Source organism: Amblyomma maculatum, chromosome 2 (assembly GCF_055883805.1).
Source record: "Amblyomma maculatum isolate TAMU_Amacu chromosome 2, ASM5588380v1, whole genome shotgun sequence".
Taxonomy (NCBI): Eukaryota; Metazoa; Arthropoda; class Arachnida; order Ixodida; family Ixodidae; genus Amblyomma; species Amblyomma maculatum.
This window is the reverse complement of record NC_139345.1, coordinates 166,200,936-166,213,032: the sequence shown is the minus strand read 5'-3', so window position 1 is coordinate 166,213,032 and position 12,097 is coordinate 166,200,936. Positions and strand designations below refer to the sequence as shown.

At 42.3% G+C, this 12,097-nt stretch overlaps 2 pseudogenes across 1 annotated transcript; one reads left to right on the top strand and one right to left on the bottom strand.

Annotated features, from left to right (window-relative positions):
- Positions 1-12,097, bottom strand: part of LOC146200359 (uncharacterized) — a 45,981-nt pseudogene that overhangs the window by 26,265 nt on the left and 7,619 nt on the right.
- On the top strand, positions 4,058-10,590 carry LOC146200360 (uncharacterized; annotated as a pseudogene). Its single transcript, XR_014705366.1, has 5 exons — positions 4,058-4,372; positions 4,447-5,326; positions 5,787-6,044; positions 8,552-8,812; positions 9,262-10,590. The product of XR_014705366.1 is annotated as an uncharacterized LOC146200360 (transcript).

The following is a 12,097-nucleotide window of genomic DNA, read 5'->3' as shown; positions in this document are numbered from 1 at the left end:
TCAGTTTCATGCAATCAAATTCCTGTATTTGCGCGTTGTGTTTATGATTCGAAGCGCTCTTTTGTATGTTTTGTATACGTTTTTCAAACTGCACGCTGAACGTCATCCGGAGCGGAAGCCTTTGTCAGGCTCTGTAGCCTTTAGCTTTCGCTCCGGCTTTCTGTAATAGAAAGGAATAAATAAATAAATAAATAAATAAATAAATAAATAAATAAAGAAAGAAAGAAAGAAAGAATGAAAGGAAGAAAGAAAGAAAGAAAGAAAGAAAGAAAGAAAGAAAGAAAGAAAGAAAGAAAGAAAGAAAGAATAAACGCCTTGAATGCAAATAATTACTGACAACTCTCCGCATCAACAAGTCTACGGGTCTACGATGCTGAATAAAGTGAAGTGAGCAGTTTTGCTAGTCTTTTGTATAGCCCTTCTCCCTTTTTTTTTTTTACCTTTAAGTGTGCTTTGTTAATAAGCTTACTAGGGTGGCGGTGACACACGTCACTTAAGCAACAAACTGGTAATATATTTTCGACTTATTATAGCCTTGATTATTCTAGCTAGCAATCAGATAAATCCCGCGCTTATTTCTAATCGTTAAAATTTATTTTTTTTTCCCTTCGCTGTCTTTAACCGTCAGGCGCTTCGGTCCAGCATCGAGCGCGCATACGTCGTGTGGCAGCACCGTAACATGGGGATCCTCTAGACATTCCTCCAGCAAACACAGCTTTTTTTTTTCTTTTTTTTTTGCGACTGCTGTTGCAGTCGCTGACTCTTTAAGTGCGCTGATTCTTTAATTTAGCTTGTATTGTGAGTTCTGAACTGCTTGACCAGTTCCCCGTGCAATATTGTAGTTGCTCGAGCGAAAAGCGAGCAACCGCATTGATACAACATTCCGTCTTGCACGTCATAGTCATTGAAACAACAAGCCCTCAGTTTCCCATGAATTTCCTGCCGGCTTTTAGCTCCAGGAAAGATGGCTCAAGGTAATTGGAAGAAAGAAATAGCAGCCAAGCACAAAAGCAAAGTATTCTGCACATTGCAGCTCGCATTTCAATGAATTACGCAAATATCGGAAAGGCTCGCGCTTGCGTTGTCGAAGAAGGGTAACCAACATCAGTTAGCGGCTAGTCGTCTTCGTACCAAAGTCCGGCACCATCAAAGCAGATTCACGACAACAGCAGCTTGTGAGAAGGATAAAACGCGGTAATTCATGAGTGGGCGATGTCCAACTCTAATTCTGGATCACCATTAGGGCGCGAGCGCGAGACGCTCACAGCTTTGCACATGCTTTGACTTATGATTCAAAGATTCAAGTAAGGCAGCCGACGCAGAAACAAGCGAAAATTATCAGCGATTCCAAGTGACCGAAAAAGGTGGCACAATAAAAAGGGTAGAATATGCATGGAAATCAGTTGAAGTGCTGACGCGCGTATAAGAAGAAGAAAAAAAAGGTCGAACGTCTTGTTTACAATGCTACATAAAACCGTAACAGTAGCAGGGTACTGAACCTGCAAGGTAGTAAACCAAGTATAGCTTTTATACAATCAACGGACAAGAACGCAGCTGCTGATGTATACATAGTGCCCCGGAATAAAACGGAGCAGACGAAGGAACAAAATATCTCCTTTCGCGACGCGCCCTACAAGCGGATGCTTAGGTACATGTGGGATATACCCGGATATTCAGCTTGTCCCTCATGGTGTTTGCCTCATCAGCAGCCCGGACGAAGGAGAGCACTTTTCCCACAGTCCTGCGCTCCATTTTTTTTGGGGGGGGAACTGTAGCACATATGCATGCATGTACACCAAGAAACTTTTTTTTCGGAGAAAGTTGAACTTGGCTTTTTTTTTTATTTCTCACGTGTCAGTGAATTTAAACGCAGTGATGTCTGAGCGGCAGCGGAGACACCGTTAAGAATTTGACTGCTTGTGGGCCCGCGCTCTGCGGTCAATCGGCTGCTTAGTTAGTACATTAAGTTCAGCCTTTATGTGAAACAACATATCTCGCATAATTTAACAGCTTATTTCCAAACGTTAACATTTACGCAACCTTTAGAAGATATATGCGCTCAGTGTACAGTTTTCTTTTCGGACACTACAAAATTGCACGTGTGCGGGCGCGCATCTGTGAAAAGAACTCACGCGTACGTAGTCAGTATATTTTTGCAACCCCGCATACGGTCAGTATACTCTTGCATGTTTTCATTGTGTGTTTGCTTTACAGCAAACATACAATACCTGCAGCGCGCTGCGAAGGAGCAAATCACGATCATAGGCGATGTGCGCATGGTTCTGAATTAAGGAAAGCCAACTTTCACCGTAGTGCAGACCCCCCTCCCCTTCTCATTTTCAAAACGCCACGCAATAGCGAGGAATGGCGGTAAAAGATTTATTCTGATGCAATGAAATTGCAGCATATAAATATATTGACAAAACTTGTATTTGGGCTGGATGGTATACATAGAGCTTTGGAAAGGTAATATCAAGCTCACTGTTAAAGACCTTTGCATCGGGGCGAGGAGGTTGTCTAAACGCCTCCTCTCTGGACTGTTGCGAATTGGTTCTGCTGCCACCTCTACCGTATTGACGTCAGGCGCACACAACAGCCCAGCGATCAATATGCTGACGCCTAGGAAGTGCTCGTTACAAAGGTGTTTAAACGCACAGGGGAGGAAGAAAATTACAGACAATATGCGCTCTCATAAGAGTTAGATCTTGTTCTGTCATTTTCTTCCTTCCGTGCGTGTTTTTCAATCGCTTCTTTTTTCTCCTTCCAATGCAAACCATTGTGCGGTTAAAAACAAAACAAGCTTCGCCATGGATGCAAAGTTGAAATGACGATCGCAACGTACGTCGCGCTTCTCACAACGGTTCTCGGTTCTCACAACGGAGTAAGCATGCAGTTCGGGGAAAGCAACATCACGGGTCCTTGGCCGCCAGCATCTTAAAAAAATTGCATGGCCATAACACCCTGCACTAATAAAAAATGCTGGGGGAGGTGCGACAGAGTAAATGTACGGGCCAACTTTACGCCCCCCCCCCTCTTTTCTATCCCTTGCGCACGACTCAAGAGTCCGAATCCCTGCGTCGCTTCTTATACCAAGCTGATTAAACCGCCAAAAGAAAAAGTAGTAGCATGTGGTTATTGTTAGATATGAAAATGGGAAGGAAAAGATGTTAGCCAGCACAGGTATTTGCTATCTGATATGTAAAACACAGAATTGCGAACGCACAGAATCGGTGCTCACACTACACATCCGCGGACTGAGGAAGAGGACAAAACATCTTTATTTATTTATATTTATTTAGTCAGCGAGAAGGGGGGGGGGGCTTAGTCCAGAGTCCCGTTGGCCGTGGCTGCATGCAGTAACAGTGTGGCGAGCCAGCAATGTCCTGCAGGGCGGCTTCCCAATCTTCCATGCAGGGGTGGGGGAGAGGGCTTAAAGAAAGGGTAATATGGCACGTCCAAATCATGTACGCGTCTCTCAAGAAAACAAACAAAAATTCACATAGTACGCGTATGTGGCGTCACCTTTGTGTCACGTTATTACGCACCCAGGATGTGCAAAAATATTGTCCTGATGCGCGCAATGCCTCTCGCGAGTCTTTTTCTGCAAAGCCGTGATCCATGGAGGAAGGAAAGCTTAGGAGAGGCCCTGACGTCATTTTCTTGAAGCCGGCGCGGCCGCGCCGCGACCGGACGCTGCAACGTCTCTCCTCCTGCTTTACCCTTTCTCCGCGACGCTCACGTACCTACTTAGCAACGCTGTTGCTAGTGGCCCGAGTTTTCATAGCAACAGCGTCGCCGTTGCTAATGGCCCGACTTGGCTGACCCTAAAGTTTGACGTCACTTCCGCCACACTTTCTGCAATGCATTAAGAATGGTAAGGGCCTCTCCTAAGTTGTTTCCTTCCTCCATGCCGTGATCGCTTAGGTACCTTGCTTTTCATTTTGACACGTTTCGTGGGCTATCTCCCTTCGCTGACCCAATCAACAGCTTTTTGGGGGAAACTCGAATTCGCCTTCTCCTTTGAGTGATCGTCGATAGAAGAACCGGGCGTTGTCAATGGTACCGTTATTTATTACTTGAACTGTTACTTATGAAGTGAAAGTATTTCTGAAGCACAATGAGCGACCGCTCTGCTAGGAAGAGGCGGAAGCAATACCTCCACGAAAGTCAAGATTTTGCTGTGCCGCCATCGACTCGTCGCTACAGGCAGCGGCTAGCAGACGACAACGGAACTGCTGCTGCAACGAACGATCACAGCAACGGAGCTTGCGTAGTCGCTGCCGCGATCGCCACATGCTCGTCAGGTTCAGGCAGCCCGGAAGACGATGTGCAATCATTGCTCGAAGACGACGAGAGCACAGCTGGTGCTGGCGTGGGTGAAATACCTCTGAGCGAGCAGGGAACACGCTTGCACTACGAGAAACCCTCACTGCTGCTTTCAATCAGTACGGCAACGACACCCTACCAGGCTCGTCAACCACAAAAGCGGCCGCGATCGTGATGATTTTAGCGTTCGTGGTTGCGCACGGACTGCCCTGGGAAACAGTTGACGGCCTTCTGCGCCTTATCAATGGGCTGTTTGGATTTGAAAATGATGTGCTACCTCGAAGCAAATATTTGCTTAGAAAACTGTGGGCGCCCCAAGTGACCGGCAGTGTGCAACATCACTACTATTGCGATGTTTGCGGCAGTGTTTTGCATGGTGGAAATAGCACAGCAGACGAAATGCAGTGTGATATGTGTCAGAGAAGCCAGAGGATCTCCCAGTTAAAGGAGCGAGGTTGTTTTTTTTCAATAATGAACCTAAAACAGCAGCTCCTTTTAAAGATCGAAACATGCAAAGATCTGCTATTCCGACAAATAAAGATGTTTGAACAAACATCTGGCGACGAAATTCAGGACATCAATAGTAGAGCCATCTACCGAAACCTCCGGCGTCAGGGACACATCACTTCTGGAGACTTAACCCTAACCTTCAATACTGATGGAATCCCAGTTTACAAGTCTTCAAAAACGTCTGTATGGCCAATACAAATTATAATCAATGAACTGCCTCCAAAACTTCGCCAGAAAGCTCCAATACTTGCTGGACTTTGGTTTGGCCCAAAGCACCCGAACATAGACGTCTTTATTGAGAAATTTGTGGAAGTGATAGAGGCCATCGGGACACTTGTGTGGACATGTGGGCAGGAAACGATAAGGTCAACTATTCACGTCATTTGCTGCTCCCTTGATGCCCCTGCTCGTGCATCAGTGACCAACCAAACTCAGTTCAATGTAAGGTTTGGGTGCCCATGGTGTGAAACATGTGGAGAAATGGTTCAAGGTACTAGCCTCCTCTTTTTGATGAAATCTCTCTTGCATGATACTTCACATTATTGTCAGATGCTTAGTGTGCAGCTGCTCATGACAGTTCAGCTGTTTATGAATGGATGGAGGCATATGCAAAGATGCATATGTCACTTTGAAACCTAACTTGAGGTTAACACATCAAGGTTTCACTTCGATTCTCTGAAAATAAAGTTAATTGTTTGGAAGAAGTTATCTTGGGAGGTAAAATAACTCTGGAATGCATGCGCACAATAACCTATTTACATGTGCTTTGTCAATGCTGTAACAGACAAGTAACAAATTATTAAAAAATGCATTGTTTCTGGTGAGTGATCACCATATAGTACAACAGTTGCAGGAAGTGCCAACATTCATGATGTGCATTTTTTTTTAATCTTCACGATTTCTTTTTTTCAATTTTGGCACCAGAACTAAAGCCATGTTTACGATTTCAGGTGCTTGGTGTTACCGTGACACAAGCATGAAGGATTTAAAGACAGCTGTCAGTGTGCTCAGCGATATGGACAGGGCATTGAGGCAGGGCGTACCTGTGAATGGACTGAAAGGACCATCACCCTTAGTCAATCTCAGTCACTTTGACATCGTCAGTGGCCTGGCGGTAGAATACATGCATTGTATTTTACTTGGAGTCACCAGGCAAATGACAGAGTATTGGCTGGATTCAGCAAACTCACTTGAGCTTTTCTACATTGGTGAGTATTAATTTCTACTCACTAACTTGAAGCTTTACTTTATTTATTTTAATATACTGCAGACCACATATGTACATTATCCAAGCAGGAGGGACATCCATGAAAAATGTAAATACACATAGAACAAGTATATGGTTGTGCAAACAAATCACATACAAGTAAGAAATTTATAACGAGCTAAATGCAAAAACACAAGAATTGATGCTCCAACTCTGGCTGAAAAAATGTGCAAGGGCAAAGAATTCCAGTAAGTAATACCTCTGGGGAAAAACTGCTTAAAGGTGTTTGATCTGGCAAAAATTGGAGCCAAGGAGTGAGGATATGTGTGTCCAGTCTTTCTGGTGCAATGTGGCTTTATGAAAGCTGGTAAATTGCAGTTATGCAGAAAGGCGAGATGGCTACAGTTTCAGCAAGGCTCCAGAGAGTGTATGTTTTGCTACCACATTAGGAAGGAAGGAGAATCACTTATTTTATATTTATTAAAAATATGCCGAACCGCTTTTATTTCGATTCACTCGAGCTGCAGTATATACTTTTCACTGTTTTGATCTAAAAAACTGGCGGCATATTCAAGTTTGCTTCTGATGTAGGCATTATAGGCTTATGTTTAACTTCAACAGGTGCACCTTTTAGTTTCCTCTTTAGGTATCACAACTTACTAAGAGCAGAAGAGCAAATTGTGGATATGTGAGGAGACCAGGTTAGCTTATTTGTAAGTGTGACACCAAGGCAGTATCATGTCTATTTCTGTTGTAATAAAATAAATAGAAGAAGGTGCGGATAGTTTTCTTCCAGGTAACCCACAACATAAATGTTTTCTCTGCATTAAGTTGCATTCCCCATTGTAAACATAACTCATGAATAGCCTGTAGGTTTGCTTGTAATATTGTATGATCAGTAGGTGCTGTAATGTTTTTAAAAACCCCACAGTCATCTGCAAACAGTCGCATAGAAACATCTGCATAAATGACATCAGGCAAGTCATTGATATAGACCAACAACAATAGTGGCCCCAAGACACTGCCTTAGGGCACAACAGAAGTTACAGACAGCAATTTTGATGAGCAATTCATAATTTCAGCAAACTGCTGCCTATTTCTAAGAGAGGCATAAATTGACTGCAAGATACAGGAGGAAAGGCTAACACAATCCAGTTTGTACAATAACTTTCCATGTGGCACTTAATCGAAGACCTTCGAGAAGTCAAAAATAGCACATCTAGCTGGCCATTGTGTGCAAATTCATGAACAGTACCAACAATTTGGGCAACAGTGGACATGTGTTTCTTGAAACTGTGCTGATACTGTGATAGCAGTTTGTGGCCTTCTAAGAATTCCCGGATGTAGGTAGCAATGACATGCTCTAAGAGCTTACAGCACATATTCTTAATTGAAAATGGATGACAATTTGGTAGACAAGCAGTCATCATTTTTGTAAACAGGAATCGCACATGCTTTCATCCAGTCATGAGGTATTTCACCTGTGGCAAATGATTACTAAGTAAGTTCAGTTAGTGAGTGATACGTTACCTGTGTGAAGTGATAAGAATAATGTTTAGCATTGCCACTTTGTGCAAGGAAAGGTAAAGTTAATGCCGACTCCATGGTCATTAAATTTTAGTCTGATGGAACAAACAAGAGAGCATCATAGAAAGCTGGTTTTAGTGCAGTATTCCCCGCAACACGTAAGCAGCAGACAAGCCTTTTCTTGCAGGCTTCGTGTGTGTCTCATGTAGTCATTATTTAGCCTAAAAAAGTGCCACATTATCTGATAAGTATTTCTTAATTTCAATCTGATGTGGCATTTTCTTGTCCACAGCTTCACACTCCACACAGCTTTGCACCGAACCCCTACCTTGGTTGATTAAAATGTTATTTTCTGAGAGTTCGCTATAACACGTTTGCACTAAATGACGGCACCAAGAGTTTGACAAGAATTTCTTTTTCTCTTTCTTTCTCTCTACATTTTTAGAAATTTTGGAATGTTCACTGAAATGCTTGGTCTTTTGAGAAAATGCTGTGGGCACATCAACTTACATCTCTCACGTCTCTCACTGAGAGGTCAACAGCAGACACAGAAGACCACTTATAATGAAACAATACATTGGGTCAGTAGCTGCATTCTCAGAATGCAAATACAACCTTGGTAGCTTCTCCCCTGACAGCTAAAGTAGTGCTACAGACAGTGCTTTAGGACTCTGCGATACATGTCAAGTAAAACCTTTAGATGCCATAATGAAGACATAGTAAAAAGGGAAGGTAAGGATGGATTGCTTTATATACCATTTAATTATGCCACTGTAAACACATAGTTTGTGAACCGGCTTCTATAGGGGAAGCTAAAACGTCTTGTCTGGACCCAAACCTTAGTTTTAAGTCCCATTTTTTTTCTTGAAATATACATATGCTTTGTGTTATGACATGTTTCAAGGTGAATTTTGCCTTCTGTAGAAATCAATGCTTGTAATATAACATGGAATAAAAGTGTAATAATTGCTCTTTTTGCAGGTGCTCCATCAACTATAGCCAGCTTAGATAAGCGATTACTGAGCATTCGACCGCCTCACTCCTTCACACGACTTCCCAGATCTTTGGCTGACCGGTGCTTCTGGAAGGCAAGCGAGTGGAAAACCTGGCTGCTTTTTTACTGCCTTCCAGTAACTCTAGAAGTGTTACGGTCTCGGTATTGGAAACATGCGGCTTTGTTGATTTAAGGCATCTACACATTACTCTTGGCAGAAATTTCATCTGCACGTCTTCAGCATGCAGGTAATTTTGACTGACTTCATACGGGAAGCATGATTATCGTTTCCTTAATTTTTTGTTGTGCATGAAGTCAATGAGAAAGAAGGTGTTTAAATCTTGTTTCCTATGTAAGCAGCTGAGAGTGTTGGATTCTTGCGGTTGTGGTAAACTATGTGGCCCATTAATGAATTATAGTTTGGCCTCATAAATACTAAAGCAACAAGACACTTGAAAGCTTTTCAAGATGCACCAAATCAGCCATGAGTTGCTGTGAGTCAGCGCTCATGTTGTGCTTGTTCAGTCTGTGTCTTTTTCGCACCCTTTTAATATTGATGTGAGAAGATAGGTTGCGTGGTCTGGATGGAAATGTTTATCAGAAGACCTTTTTGTTTAGTGCACACTAGAGGCATGTCCCAAAAACATGCATGCTTGGTTTGTTCATGTTTTTTTAGTGTGAGCATCTTCTTTTTCAGAAAGCCTACTGAAAGCATTTGTCACGAAAGCAGAACTCTATGGAGCCCGCTTCACGACTTTTAATCTCCATCAGGTTTTGCACCTTACTTCTAGTGTCAGAAACCTCGGGCCATTATGGGCACACTCAGCCTTTCCATTTGAAAGTGGGAATGATAAAGTGACAAAAATGGTGAATGCAGCCAAGGGGGCCCCAGCTCAAATCATAGAGAGAGTCATCCTAGAGCAGGAGTTACAGCTAGCACTGCAGATGCTATGCCAGATAATGTGATGTCTTTCTGTTCCAACTTGTTGGGCAATGAGGTAACGAAAAAAGCACATCGAGTTGGGGATGTATGCCTATTTGGGGTACCAGTAAGAGCATCCTTGACGCCAGGAGAATTGAATGCAGTGTACAACATTTTCAATATGCCGATCAACATTATAAATGAATTTAAGAGAGTCAGCTTCAAAGGGACAATAATTCACAGTGAGCAATATCGACTGGCAAAAAAAAGTGACTCATCGGCTGTACTTGCTTCAAACTGTAGATTTTTGCTTGTTCGCCGCATTCTGCATGTGCTCGAAGCAGAGGCTGAAACTCCTGGGACAGTTCTCTTCATTTGTCAGAGGTTGGCTATTGATGAGGGCAACATAGAATTTCCTGCACATATCAGACAGTGTGTTCGCTCACCTGTTACCATGTGTGTTGTGCTCAGGCCCTCTGAGATTAAAATGCCATGTTTGTTTGTTGAATTTAGAACTGAAGGCATATGTTATGTTTGTACATTACCAAACAACGTGATTACGCCATGATCATGGTTTAAAGACGTCATACAGGTGCAAATGTGCAAACTGGACAATACACAGAATAAGCTAGCTGACACACAATAGAAGGTCGTGTAAAAAAGTTAAGGTGTGCATCTCCTACTCCTCCCCTGCACCCTTCATGACGAAGCAGAAAATGTTTCAACTGTGTACCGTAAAACCTTCCACAAAAATCCCCTTATCATGAAGCAGAGGGTACCCTGCCAGCAGCTGAAAATGTAGTTGTGCGGCACTCTCTGAATACCACCGATCCACTTTCAGGACAACCTGATGTTGAACAGCGTCCTTACAATAGTGAATTATGCTGTTTTGTGATCTTCATTCAAGGAAAGATAACCAAAAAATGATTGTTTGACATTTTGTTCGATGCATGGCCTAGGTAGCTAATTGAGGACACCTGCAGAAAACTATATAAACCTGGGCATCAAGTCTTTTTGAGTTTTGTGTATCTCATTTGCAAATTCCGTTCTCTTCTGCTGCCTTAATTTCTAAATTGGCATCACAACAGCAATCAGTGGATTAGATCATGCTCTCCTTCTTTCCAGGTAGTTGTAAAGCCCTTTTCTTATTCTAGTGGCTACTTTAAGCTTTGAAAGCATCAGGGCATTTACGGCAAAGCACTGCACTTTGCTTCAATTCTTTATTTTACATCTCAGCTGGAAGCGTTGCCAGAAGCAGTACAGGGAAGACAATGTGTTGTGCAATGATTTGTTTTTGCGTTTGTTTTGAAATTAGAAGTCTTCCCTGCAAATACCATTTTAAAACATGTAGCGGTGGCATTTTGGTTTCCACCTTTAGACCCATTTGTTTGCTTCCGCGCATACGTCTCTCATTTTCAGTAGCTCCTCAGGCCTGTCATAGAGTCAGGGTGGTCAATGGCCCACTGTAGATGCTGTTAATGCAAGTGTGAAATATCTACTCTTCTTTTCATTTTCAGTTTCGGTGTACCTCCAGTGGTGTGTTCACTGTAACCTGGTTTCCTGTTCTGAGGTGTGCACATCAACTTAGGGCAGGAAGTGGTCTCATTACCATCCTCACACACAGGATCACAACTGAATAACACAAGCTTGTGCAGGCCTATGGCCACAGTCATGACCAGCCCTTAATTATATTTCTTAAGCCAGTTTGCAGTTCACCAAAAACAGGATCCCAGAGCAAAAGCGTTCTCGGGCTTCACACACAAGTTCAATAAAATAAATTAGTTGATATTGGGGCTCACACCCCTGTGTGCCCTCGGCATGCAATATCTATAGCTATGAAGGGTCTCTAGTGTGTTAGTGGAGTATTCAGTGAACGCTGTTACATGGTTAATAATTTTGAAAAGTAGATAACCTTAAATAGGAAAAATTATATAAACATTTGCAGAATGAAAATGCAGTTCATGTTAAAGCTGCTGTCGTGTCTATTATTGAGGCAAAACTAGCTGAAGCACACAGATTATTTTTAACTTTGTGTAACTACTTCTTATATATTTTGCACTGATATTTATAATTGACCCTTGATCTTCTGCATATCATGCCACTTGATGTGTGTTCAAGGAATTAAGTTGCAATGCTCAAATCTTTTCTTAATGTTTATCTTATTCCTTCTGCATTTCTTTCATGCCACGATATTGTGGATACATTTTTGTTTTGTGACATGTTCATGCTGAACTTTGTATATTAATAAAGAATCTGTGTTCTTGTTGCCTATATATTTTACATTCAATGAAGTGGTACACCCGTGTAGATGAAGAAAGCATTAAACCTGAAATATATATGACATATATGTATCAATAATCATCGCAGGTATTAACATGTAAATACAATATGGTTTCCCAACCCGATGAAGGAAATTGGTATGAACTATCTCGGTGATAAACTGTAAAACTATGACACAAACTTTAATTCTGTTGATGATTTTTGATATTGTTACATGGTGGCATAAAAAGCGATGAAGCACGGCGACACAACAGAAACAGAACGACGTGATGAGATGATGAAATATATGCTTTTACTGTGAGTGGGCCTGACGCGAGCGCTCCGCCCCGCG